The sequence below is a fragment of the Sinohyriopsis cumingii genome, chromosome 5 (assembly GCF_028554795.1).
Source record: "Sinohyriopsis cumingii isolate HCF-2022 chromosome 5, ASM2855479v2, whole genome shotgun sequence".
Lineage (NCBI taxonomy): Eukaryota > Metazoa > Mollusca > Bivalvia > Unionida > Unionidae > Sinohyriopsis > Sinohyriopsis cumingii.
In genome coordinates this window covers 65,922,652-65,936,579 of record NC_142965.1, presented here as the reverse complement: position 1 = coordinate 65,936,579, position 13,928 = coordinate 65,922,652, and positions in this window count along the sequence as shown.

Here is a 13,928-nt window from a genome sequence, read left to right as displayed (position 1 = left end):
GATTAATATCCATTTGCAATGCATTATTATAATTTAAACATTTGTCTAAAATATAATCATGGATGCATTTGATCTTGATGAGGCAGAATATATTATACCTGAAGTTGACCGAGCAAAAAGAGAATTTTTCGATGATGGAGCTGTTCACACTTGGTCGACTTGGAAAACAAATTCTGTTGATGCTACGATGAATCTGGAGCGTGCTAAGAAAATAATCGAGCATATAAAAATCGAACACTCCGAAGAGCGATTTATCTTTGGAATAAAATTTATCGCACAAATGCCCGACGATACTTGGATTATTCGTGATAAAACGAGATCCAGTGCGTGGCGGTAAGAAAAACGTTGTCCTCGATAAAAACTCTAAGCATGGATTGTTACTTGGAATCGATGGCCCTTATTACGCTAGGGCATATCCATCTAGTGCAGTCGTTTATGGAATTTATCGGCTAAATAACAATCCGGATGTGAAAAATCTACCTGCGAAGAAAGAATTACCGATGATAAATTGCGTGGCTGAGCGCGTCATCGAACACATGAAAAACGCCCGACGTGGATCTGGTTTAACACAATTAAGGCTAGATAAAATTAATGCGTGGGCAAGGACCGTTGCTAATGGTGCATCGGTGGACGATGTAGCTGCGTTGAGTAAAAAACTTAAATTTCCTATTACCGTGAAAACGTTATCGGGAGAAATATTATACTCGTCGCCGTATAAATCTCGAGGAGCGCCAATCGAAATTGTCGATCACAATTCACATGCGTGGTCGCAGTCGGTAATGATATTTCCGCGGGATCGTGTGGTTAAATTTTATCCCACGGAAAATTCTACGGAATTTTCTGCGGAGAATAATAATTCCGATTCCATGTTCAGATTTATCAAAAAATTAAGCGCGTCTGATCCAATATCGATATGGTTATTCTCGAGCGAAGAAAGATACGATCAATTTATTCTGCCATGTGGTGATATTTACCGGGATGAAATATTACACGAGTCGATGAGGAAACTCGCGGTGAAATATTCGTCGAATCCCGACCAGTTGCTAACGAATTGCTTTACAGTTCCGTCTGTGGCCGCTCATGCCGCTAGAGAAAAAAACTCATGGAAGCCTACGAGGAATGAATATCTCGCTGATATTCAACTTAGTTGTATCGAATACGGCCATGGCGGATTGTGGAATACCAAGTACGATTTCGAAGATATGATTTCCGTTGACATGAGCGCGTGTTATCCTGGAAGTTTCCTTGGATATGGCGATTGCGCAGATTATTTTGCTAAATTCGGCCATCCTACCAGCGAGATGACAAGGGTAGCGATTAACGGACCGTTGCCTGATTTTGTCATGACCGGATTCGCTTGTGTAACGTCGTTCGAGTTTGCTGAAAATTTACATAAAATCTGCTACATTTGGTTTGGCAGGCATTTATCTCAGCGCCGTTGGGTTCCTACGGTGTTGTTGAGATATATGCTGGATTCGTCGATGTTAGTATCGTTGACAGTGAGCGAGGCGATTATATCTTACAGAAAACAGACCGATGTGTGGTTGCCAACAGACTGTGACAACGCGAAAGATATAGGAAGAAAAATAATTGGCAAATTTACTCAAGGTGGATCCGTTGATCATAAACACCGACACGCTAGATTATTTATCAACGATGCCGAGATGGATTTTATAATCGCCGATACGGTATCGCGAGGAATATTCTGCAACAGAGAGAATATTATTATTGATGGAGCAAAGTTAGGTACCGTAATTAGCTACCTTGACGGAGAATCAGCGCAATATACGCATTTGCGGTCGTCGATGCTCGCTTATGTTAGTATAAATTTACTCTCGATGATAAATAAATTTTCTGATATCGCGGTAAGAGTCGCGACGGATTCATTTTATATCGATAAAAAATACCAGTGTAGGCTGGAAAATTTAATCACCGATGGAAGTTCATGGGGAACTTGGAGGATAAAAAACGAGGATATCCTAGATTATTGTGAAAACGCCGATGTTGAAGATTGCGATGAATTTCATCAAGGTAAATTTGAAAAATCTTCGATTTTGGAAATATCGGCAGCCGCATCTGCATTTGACCCAATTTCACGCAGTAAATTCGTCTACCTAAATGGGCCTGGTGGTAGCGGTAAAACAACGCGAGTAATAAACTTATTTGCGAACTCCGATATGATTGTATTGACTCCGACTCACAGATTAGCGCGAGAAATAAAGCAACGCGGCGTTGGTTCTTGTACGTATCACAGTTATTTCAAATATAGGGGTGGATCATGGGATTCGGCACGCATGGGAAACAAATATATCAACAAGATTATAATATTTGATGAGATTTGCACAGTAAATTTAGATATTTTAAAATCGATATTAGCTTGGCTGGAAGGGAAAAATACCGCTGTGATAATGTGCGGAGATCACGGCCAACCTGATCCTATCGATGGTGAATCGCCTCACGAATGGCTCAGAAACTTCGTTGATTATTACGAGGAAATCGACGCCGATTATAGATCGACTGATATTTTACTGACCGAATTCAAAAAATTGATTCGATTACAACCGAATAAAATTCAGTATGACGTTATGAGAAGAATAATCGACGAGACTCCGATGAGCGATTTTCTAAATTTGTGGCGTCCCGATCATTTGATCGTCGCTAGTAGAAAAATTATTCGTGATATTTTTCATGAAATGCTATTCAAGCTGCACTGTGAGAAATTTCCAACGTTGCAGGTACCGTTATGCTATAGGCCAGCTAATACTAGGCGACAAAATATTAATATTATTTTGCCGTGTGGAAAGGAAAAGATTTTGGTCCTAAATGATATTATCTTTGTTGATATTAGTCTCGTTAATGACGCGATAAATGCAGAAAAATCACCGTGGAAACTAGGATACGCAACAACGATACACTCGTCGCAGGGATTGACCGTAGATGGACAAGTTTGGATCGTCGATGATAGAATTTCTTGGTCAAATTTAGTGTATTTAGCCGTGTCGAGAGTAAGAAAATTATCTCAGCTAGGACGAATTCGAGTAAACTACATCAGTGACGCTGGCGGTAGTTGAGTATCTTCTGGTACTATTTGTAATTCTTCTTTGGTAAATCCGCGTTGAGGCGCTAACGAATCTAGGATATAAATAGCTGGTCTTCCTGACGATCTTGTTACGGCGGATATTTTGTGAGTTGTAACGCTCCAGGTTGGGTCGGTTGCTCTTTTTCTGCCTCCTTCAGCCTCGCCTTCTTTATACAAATATCTGACTGTGACGCTACCTAGTACAGGCTGAATTGTGGAATCTCGCTTTAGGGGTATATTCGATTTTGTAATTGCAATTGCGGGTTTCATTGCTATCGTTCGAGTTACTTCGTTATTTAACGCGTTGATTACATGAGGCAATCTTGATACCCAATCGTGAGATCGATTATTCTGAATAAATTCACGCGCGTATTGGTATCCGAATAATCGTTCTGCAAGCGTTTTATTGAATCTTTCGACGATAGCTTGATTGTGATGAACACCTACAATACCGCGACGGATTTTGACATTATTCTTTTTCATCAATGAAGTAACCGCACCAAGAAATTCTCGACCCGGATCAACCTGGAGAAGATTCGGCCATGTCAACGGGGATCGTGAATAAATTTCGTTAAATGCCTTTGCAATTTCCGTTGCTGTTTTATTCGATAACGGCTCTGCTTCTTTATACCTGCTAGCGATATCAACGACTGTTAAAACGTATTTGTATGTGACGCCGCCAACGGTATCGTGAGGAAGAAACATAAGATCCGCCTGATGAACCTCATTAGGTACACTGACGGTGAAACTCGCGTATGGTATTTTCTTAGGCGGAGGAAGATATATTTGCCAGATTGCCTGTTTTGATAACCACGATTCAGCGACAGATTGTTTTACTTTAGCGGCCTTGGCGAGTTTGGCGATCGCTGATTTTCCTCGCCAGAATCCACGCGGAGAATAATATATCTGCTCCATTATTATTTACCAGCGCCGAGTACTAATTTACCTTTCATCGCGCCTTTTACCAGCCAGGATGCTAATTTCTCTTTGAAACTTTTATTAGAAATCGCGTCTAATGCGTGAATTAGTTTGATATCAGCGAGATGCCTTTGTTGTAAATCCCCGCTGCGATATGCAAGATCGTGGTAGTAACAAGCTTTATCGATAGCGTTTACCGGATCTTCACCTTGCTTTGGTTGGTTATTATCGTCGAGTCTGATATCGAGCCTCGTTCCGGGTCCACAATAATTGTATCCTGGCAGATGCTTTTCTCCGGGATATTTTGCCCAGGGAGTTCCGGGTAGATTTGACAAGGAAGCGGCAATATCTCCTCCGGTTCTAGTTTTTTTTTTACAAATCTGAACTTGCGTGTCTTGCAAACTTCGCATTCTCCTGAGATCGCATTCCTGTTGTTACGTGTGACGATTTCAGTCGGATTTATCGTAGCTGTGTGCGTGCGGCACTTAACACAATATAGATCCATGTATTCTAGTAACATGAATGTAATTGATTTTTCCGCCACGTTACTCTAAGAAAAGATACAGTCGTTCAAAGAAAAATAAAGTGAGGATTCCTTGGCAAATTTGGAAAACACATTGCCACCTTTATGACGAAACGATAGTCCAAAAAAAGATAAAAGGGCGTGTGAAAACAATTACATGAAAAACACTTACATCCTTACAAATTGTAAATCAGAAAATCGTTGGATGAAATAAAATCTTGAGTTGACGAACTTGTATAATTCAGGTATCGTTGCTTTCTCTTTATTTGGTACTGCAGTGTGTCACGGAAAAAAATTCTAACATTAGAACTACCGTTTTTCAAGAAAGGAAACAAACAGAAGGCTTTCTCAAGAATGACGCGAGTGACATTGCACTGTATAACCCTGCCTATGGTTAACTGTGAATTCTAAAACCAAAACGCATCTTCGGATATAAATGTAACAATGTTCAAGAATGACACGAGTGGCATTGCACTGTATAACCCTTCCCATTGTTAACTCTGAATTTTAAAACCAAAACACACGTTCAGAAAATATGTAACAATATTCGGCCTATTTTCTCTCAGTTTAGACTGTGGATAGAACAAGGAGCGTTATGGCGCTGCTTTTTCTCCTCCCTTAGATTTGTGAAAACATTGCAACGTTGTTTGTAGCGTGTACTGCGAAACAAAGGACATGTCTTAAATTTGAGATATGTTAAGCAGTCAGCCGACAATAAATATCACACCTTTTTATGAAATTAATGAATGAATGAAAACAAGGAACATATTTCACATACAATGTATGGTTGTCTCAATAATCTTTGTCCTAAAATACCGCAAGAATAACAGAACCAAAAAAGGTGTCCTACGTTTGTTTTTTCTTTGCCATTCTTTCTTTCTCTCTCCACTGTAATGTTAAGTCTATCTGTCCATCTCTCAAAACATTCCAGACTAAATTACTGACCGTTCTACAGAGACATGAGTCTGGTACCAAGCGTAGAAAGCTTCTCGTTGAGTCGAATGCCTAAAACGTTTGGAATGACAGAAATGGACAAAGGCTACTTTCCACACTTTTTCAATATCGAAGCAATCAACATGCCGTTCTACCCCATTTCCTTGAGCCTCACGATTACGACCCCGACAACATGCGCACCGAACAATGAGAAGCTTTCTACGCTTGGTACCAGGTCCATGCCTCCGACCCTTTCGACTTTCAGGAAGAAATGTTAAAGTATTGTTGTTCCGACGTGGACATTTGACGGCGTTGCTGTGGAAAATTTCGAGAACTGTTCATGGAACACGGATAGGTCGATCATTTGAAAGAAGCCTGCACCATTGCCAAAGCGTGTTCCTTAGTGTACCGGCAACGTTTCATGCCCGAAACACCCTGGCTGTCATTAGCCCTCAAACGACAAACTTTGTCAAACGCCAGTATTCGGTCAAAGCCCTACGCTGGCTACATTAATTGTACGACAAGGAAGACAAATGGATTCAACATGCTCGCAACGGAGGAGGCGAAAAGACCATCGGAACGTATTCGGTAGATGGTTGGGACTTAATAAACTCGTGTACGAGTTTAAGGGATGTATATTTCAGGGTGTCCCGTCTGCTACCCTGAACGTGACACTAAAAATCAGTTTTTACAACGAACCATGGAAGACTTGTACCAGGACACTTGTCAGCAACGCTTGAAGTTAGAACAGCAAGGATACCAGGTGGTGGAAATGTGGGAACACGAGTACGATCACTGTTTGAAAATCGATCCCGAGTTTAAACGCATCGTGGAAAGTTACCAGGGGGTGGACAACCTGAACCGGAGGGATAGTTTGTACGGAAGAAGGACCAATGCCACCTGTTTGCCGTACCACGCTAACGAAGAAAAAGGAGAAGAAATCAAATACTTGGACGTGTGTTCGCTGTATCCTTATGTGTGCAAATATTGTCACTTTCCTGAAGGGCACCCGCAGTTGCTAACGGAACATATCGACCTGAACCACATTCGACAATACGAAGGCTTGATCAAATGTAAAGTCTTGACTCCCACGGACTTGTACCATCCCGTGTTACCTTACCATTGTCAAGGCAAACTGATGTTTCCCTTGTGCCGTACTTGTGCCCAAACGTGCAACCGAGATCAGCCTTGTCAGCACACCCAGGAAGAACGCGCCTTGACGGGGACGTAGGTTAGCGTGGAATTGTTCAAAGTTCTGGACGTCGGATACCAAGTGTTAGAAGTGTACAAAATTTGCCACTTTCCCAAGACACAACAATACCACAAGGGTGACCCAAGTCACAAAGGCATTTTCGCAGACTACGTGGATGCCTTTATGAAACTGAAACAAGCCAGTGGCTATCCTTCTTGGTGTCACACACCCGAGACGAAATAACATTCAAAGAGAAATACTCGAAACAAGAAGGCATCGCTTTAGACCACATCGAGAAAAACGAAGGCAGACGATCGTTTGCCAAAGTGATGTTAAATTGTTTGTGGGGCAAAATGGCACAACGACCGTGTTTACCCAAGACGGAATATTTGACAGAACCTTCCCACTACTTCCAGATGATTCACGACAAAACTAAATATATGAAACACGTAGACGTCGTTCATAAGGATTTGATCTTAATCAAGTACGAGGAAGATTTGGACTTTGTACAAGCCGACGAATTTGGAAATGTCATCATTGCGGTTTATGTGACAACCCATGTTCGCTTAAAATTGTACGAAGCTTTAGAACTGTTAAGGGGATCGCGTCCTGTACTTTGACACGGACAGTTGCACCTACATCGATCGCCCGGGTCAACATCACCCTAGCATCGAAGGAGACTGATTAGGTGCCTGGACAGATGAGCGCCCCGACGACAAGATTCTAAGTTTCGCGAGTGGCTGTCCTAAAAATTAAGGCTATGAATACCGGGACCCACAAGGAGAAGTGCACACCGAGTGTAAAGTGAAAGGATTGACTCTGAATTAAGCACCAGTCATGTGGTCAACTTTGGGGTCTTGAAAGAAGCCTTGCACTCTGGAGAGGATGAAAACTTTAAAGTGACCCCCCGTGAACCGCATAAGATTGTACGTTTACCCACTCACCAAATCGTCAGTCGACCCTTGAAAAAACTCAGGACATATCTTAAATTTGAGATATGTTAAGCAGTCTGTCGACAATAAATATCACACCTTTTTATAAAATTGATGAATGAACGAAAATAAGGAACATATTTCACATATAATGTATGGTTGTCTCAATAATCATTGTCATATAATACCGCAAGAATAACAGTACCAAAAATGGTGTCCTACGTTTGTTTTTTTCTTTGCCATTCTTTCTTTCTCTCTTCACTGTAAGTCTATCTGTCCATCTCTCAAAACATTCCAGACTAAAGTATTGCCCGTTCTACTGTCACCCAATGCAGTAACACTTGTATGCGTGTGCGTGTGTTAGCTTTCGCTTACACACATATAGTTTCTACGAACATTTAATAACAAAGAAATAGCAACCATTGACCCAGACGACAAGATTCTAAGTTTCGCGAGTGGCTGTCCTAAAAATTACGGCTACGAATACCGGGACCCATAAGGAATGTGCGCACCGAGTGTAAAGTGAATGGATTGACTCTGAATAATCGCACCAGTCGAGTGGTCAACTTTGGGTTATTGAAAGAAGCCTTGCACTCTGGAGAGGATGAAAACTTTAAAGTGACCACCCATGAACCGCATAAGATTGTACGTTTACCCACTCACCAAATCATTAGTCGACCCTTGGAAAAAGTCTATCAAATCGTGTACCAGAAGCGAGTGAGGCTTCCCAATCACTTTACGTTGCCGTACGGTCACGTCAATATTGGTCAGCATATAAAAAGGGACAACGTCCAAGACCAATAATTCATTGTGATTACCAAGATCAATCGAGAAAAATGAATCCTTTCAAACAGCAAGTATAGAGCTTAAGACTCAAGTCCAACGAGAAACTCGGGTGTGATTCTATGCCTCACGATCACATCACCAATGCAGTACCACATCTTAGTTGTTTATATACTAATGCCATGACAAACTACGTGCAACCAGTGAAACTTCCAGACCACAAAACTTTACCTTATGGACATGCTGATATCACCCAGTATAACAAGGGACGACTTCCAAGAACGACACTTCATTGCGAGGACAAACGACGAGAAAGATGCATAACTCTACGCAGAAGAAAAGAGAGAAGGAACACACATCATTGATATCTTTCACCACCATACCGTCATAGCAAAGTGCGTTCAAGAATGGAAAGGATTCAATAGACCTAAAGGAGTATTTTAGAATCCAAATGACTCAGACAGCGACCTCGAGAAAATTTAGAACGACAACTTACACCTACAAGGTGAAATTTAAAGACTTCGCGTCTGACGTTCCAGCCGAGGAAGTATTAGGTTTCATTATGGATCTACTTGACTCACTGTTAGAGGAACTCAAATGTCACTGCCAAGTCAAAGATCGAGGTTGTTTGAGCCTATCTATTATCACGACAGTTTGAATTCGCCTGTATGTCTCGGATTTAGCACACCTGCAGAAATAACTTCTTCCAAACCTTTGAGGGCTATTGAAGACGTGCAGTAGATGAGAGAAAATTTTGACACCACCGATGGAAAAGCGACTATTCATATGGGATATGTTGTACCTCCATGGCAAGAAGACGATGACTACTCTTGATCTGCTTACCGATAAGTGTACCTAGCACGATGGACCTAACAGCAGATTTACGACTGCAAGGGAGTACGTGATGGGAAACATCTACACTGGGACACAAGTGGTAGCTGACCAGATTTTAAACAACGTGTGTGATGGATAGAGAGACAAACATAAACTTTCTCTTATTTGATTAATTGTTGCTTGTTTTGTTTTAGCTTTTTCTTATAAATGAACATTTACTGTAAATTCGTTGCATATGAAGTGATTTTAGAAAGGAAAGAACGTTAATTTTAAACATTAGTTTACTAGAGTCAATAGCTAAACAACTACTAAAAAGGTTTGTTTTATGTCCAAATGTTTATGTATTAAATGGATTGTTCTTTGACCAAAACACAGGCCAGAGAGCTAATGTATATACCTGAATAAATGTTTTGAACCCATACAACAGACTTTTCTTTTTCGAGCCTCTATTCTATCTGTGAGTCTTTCTTTAGAATATTAATGTCCTCTTTTCTGTGTGTTTGGATGTGTATTTGTTTGTTTCTGTATGTCTATGTTTGTCCCTATCAACCCTTTGTCCCTACAAATACATTTCACCCTATAAAAGGTTTTGACCCTATAAACCTATGACGTCACCAATGTTTAATTCCCATTGATCCCCAGGTGACATTCCCATGTTCAATTCCTATTGACGCCAAAGTGCAAACCCCATATTTTAACGTTAAAGTCACATTGACGCTAAAGTACCTGTCCTGTTCAATTTCCATGTTCAATTCCCCTTGACGCTATACCGGTCCACGATATATTCCCATGTTCAATTTCCCTTGACGCTATACAGGCCTAAAATATATTCCCATGTTAAATTTGCCTTAAACGCTATATTCCATATCCTCTGCTCCCCATGTTCAATTTCCCTTGACGCTATATTCCATATACCCCTTTTTAACATTAAAGTCCCACTGATGCCAAATCGTCTCCATATACTACTTACGATGTCTGCAGTGTGGCAGTTTATAGTGATGTCTAGCAATGTGGCATCATGCCGCAGACATGTAGCATGATGGCCATCCCATTCACATTATCCTGACACCAGACGGACCAGTCCTAACACTAATATATTAATGCTGAGCGCCTAGGGGACTGCTGTTCGTACAATTTTTATAAGTCTTTGGTATGATTCGGCCGGGGTTTTAACCCGCCACCTCCCGCATCAGATGCGGACGCTATAACCAATAAGCCACCGGATTGGTCACTCCCATCAATAACAAGTTGTTTAACTCATTGTTGATGGATACATATTATCGTTACGTAGTTGAAATACGCTTATCTGAGCACCGAGAAATGTGCACAGAACACTAAAGAAATATTGTTTTGTCATTGTCAGATTGTACGTGATATCAACTACACATCTGACTTTAATTTGAAAAAAGTTTGCCGAAATTATCTACTACATATATGACAGTTCTGACGGTTTTTACTGTTCTAATTCAACTAACTGGTTGAATATGTAACGTTTGCCTGTTTTTGGTGGTGTACTAATCATATGATTGACAAGTGAATTTGTCTATTGTGACATATCGCTCTCAACAGACTTTCTATTTGTCCGATATCTGGTGTGCAACTAACACACATGAAATCATTCTTTTGGTGTGACGCCTGTGTAATAGTGCATGACAGTCATGATTGCCATAGAAACTCACTAGCAAGAAGTGTCTTATAGTGGATGCTATTTCACGGTTGCTTGTTATCATATCTGGTAAATATACTTTATAAGAGTAGAAAATAACATAGAGTCTGACGTATTGATTATAAATAATACTATGAAAATGTTTTAAAAGATGCTATCGGGTTTGTATCAACGTTTAACTGTACTTTCCAATTTAAATGTGACCGATTGATTTTAAGAAGTATTTTCTTCCTGTTTTTTGTTGGGTTTTTTTTGTTTTTGTATGTTTGTTTTTTTTCTTTTTTTATTTTTTTTTTTTTGCTCTTGGCTTTTATTATTTGCAGATGTTAGTGAACACAATAATTTCCTTTTCTTGTTTACTTTTACTAGTATTTATCAATTTGAACACCTTCCTATCCACCCACCAAGACATGAAATATGGCTTGTCCTGCGGTCATTGGTAGCATATCCAAGGTTGAGATAAATGATCCTTGTTGTGAAACAGCATATAGTTATCCTTGATAGTTGGAAATCAAGGGTTACTTCCCATGTCATTTTAATTGCTTCACTTCTAGGCTGGTTTTACGGCTTATGTATTACCTTATGTTTGAAGATATCCAGAACGTTTCTGATAAAAGGTCAAAGCAAAGTGAAGGATAATCAAATCTGATGTATGATTGCCAGTCATACACACTTTAAAACTGGCTTGCAGTATTTTAGGATATCTGTAGCCTTGGCTCGAACAAATGGAAGTTAAGCAAGTTCAAACGAGAATGAAGAATGAATAAAAAAATATTACCAAAATTAGCGATTAGATGGTGATCATACCGTTAACGATAATGAAAAAAGACGAATCTTGTTAATTAATCTTGTGTACTTAATCCCGTCCATGATCTGCCTTTGAAACCATTGTAAGAATTTATAATATGCACGATCTTTCATAGCAGCCATGTCGGCGTAAATCCTTTCCACCCAATATTCAATGTGTATTCAACCTGTATGTATGTTTGGCAGATTACAGGCTCCTGGATCAGACATCCCTGACTGAAATTCAACTAAATATGCACTGATTGTCTGTGATTCTATCGATTGGAATAATTCTTTGTTTTCCGTATCTTGTTTATAGACCGCTCAAGTGGCCTAGTGGTTAGAACGTCCGCCTCGGATGCAGGAGGTCGCGGGTTAGAACCCCGGCCGAGTCATACCAAAGAATTATAAAAAATGGTACTGTTACACGCACACGGGTATATACTTGACCGAGCGGTTGTCAAACCCTGGCGCGATTCTCGCTAGAAGTCATAGGTTTACCCCGACTTTCCAAAGACTTCCATACAACTTCAGTTGTAAATTAGAAAGCTCGGCGTGTCCATTCTATACCTAAAGTTTCCTCTAATTAATGCAAGACTACAGATAAAACAAACTGCCAAATATCTATCAACCGCACATCTGCATGTTTTACCTTCATCATGTGTCCGTACCGCCAACTGTTCATGCCTTAGAAAATATATGAGTGTCCCCTAACCATGGGAACTATTTTAACTGCGCCACCTTAGGCCAGTCAATGTATGCTTTCCAGGCAGATTTGGCCAATATTACTGCTCACATGGCGACATAAACGGTATCTGCCAAGTCCCTTTTTATTTATTCCCTTGTGTAATTTACCGGTTTAATACCGTAAATACTACCCTTGCAGTCACGCCACCAGTGTATACCACTAGATTTTGATATGGACTATTTCACGACAGGGACATTCATTCGATTTTGGCCGGAATTCACTACTAGTGAACCATGGCATCATGGAAACACACTAACACTTCACTCCGTGACGTTTGCTCCTAATAACTGACTCATTATTTCGGACTAGGAATATTTCCATGGCACCGAATTCCAATAATCACACAAGTAATCACACAAATCCAAGAATTCCTTAAAACGGGGCGCTATTACAGTACTAACAGCTGCCTCGATAGGCACTCAGCATTCAGCGGTTAGTGTTAGGCTGGTCGACCTGGTGTCCGGATAATGTGACTGGGTTGGCCATCATGCTACATGTCTGCAGCATGATGCCCCAGTGCTAGATATCACTATAAACTGCCACACTGCAGACATCGTAGCGATATGACTGAAAAATTGTTAAAGCTACGTTAAAAATCCAAATCACACACACACTCATATTTACAACATGGACCCTTTATTTGATACGTCTTAACACCAAATAGATAACGAAAAGTTGTGAATAAACAGTTACAATCTCCACTCATAGTCAACTTTAATTTTGGACGCGATAGTATTTCAGTTTCAGGCAATTCATCTGTTTGGTTTTTTGGGGGAAGTTTTTCATTTTTATCCCCAAATATATGCGACTTACCTTTTGCCAGTTGTTGCCAATTGGCTTATATAATATCATTCTAGGTGTATCTGAACGCCAATATTCTACCGCTGTGTGATCGCATTCGTGTTTATATGAATGTGTCTGCGTGATATTGTTCGTCTGAAAGGTCTTGTTTCCATGTAAAATATTATTCATCGTCTTTGCTTGCATGGTTTTGAATGGAATGCCGAGTTCGACCGGTAACCTGTCTTTTCTTCCGTACACTAGAGAAAACAAATATTTCCTTAAAAAGATATGTTATGCTGTCCGGTAAGAAAATAGCAGAAACGAAACATATGCATCCCGATCATCAAATTCTTTGTTAACAAAACACGTCTGCATGGCACAAAGCGTGCGTTTAAATCTTTCTGCTTACCCTGTCCTTGAGGATGATAGATGGAGGCAACCATGTGCTCAATACACATCTGGCAGCAAGACAACATTTTCGATTCGTTGCAAAATCCTCTACCCTCATCTGCAATCAAGATAGCATGCATTCCGCAGTAACACAAGTATTTTATTAGGCAATTTACGACAGTCTACACGTTATTGTTTCGAATTCCTTCGGCATGCATTCAGATACTTAGTAATTACCAGGAGGTATTCATAACTTGCAATATAAAAAAGAACTACCAATATTCGTGTACAATTAAGACTTTAGATGGGTGGACAACACTCACGTCACAATCTGTAAGAGTAAATTACACGAATTAAATTG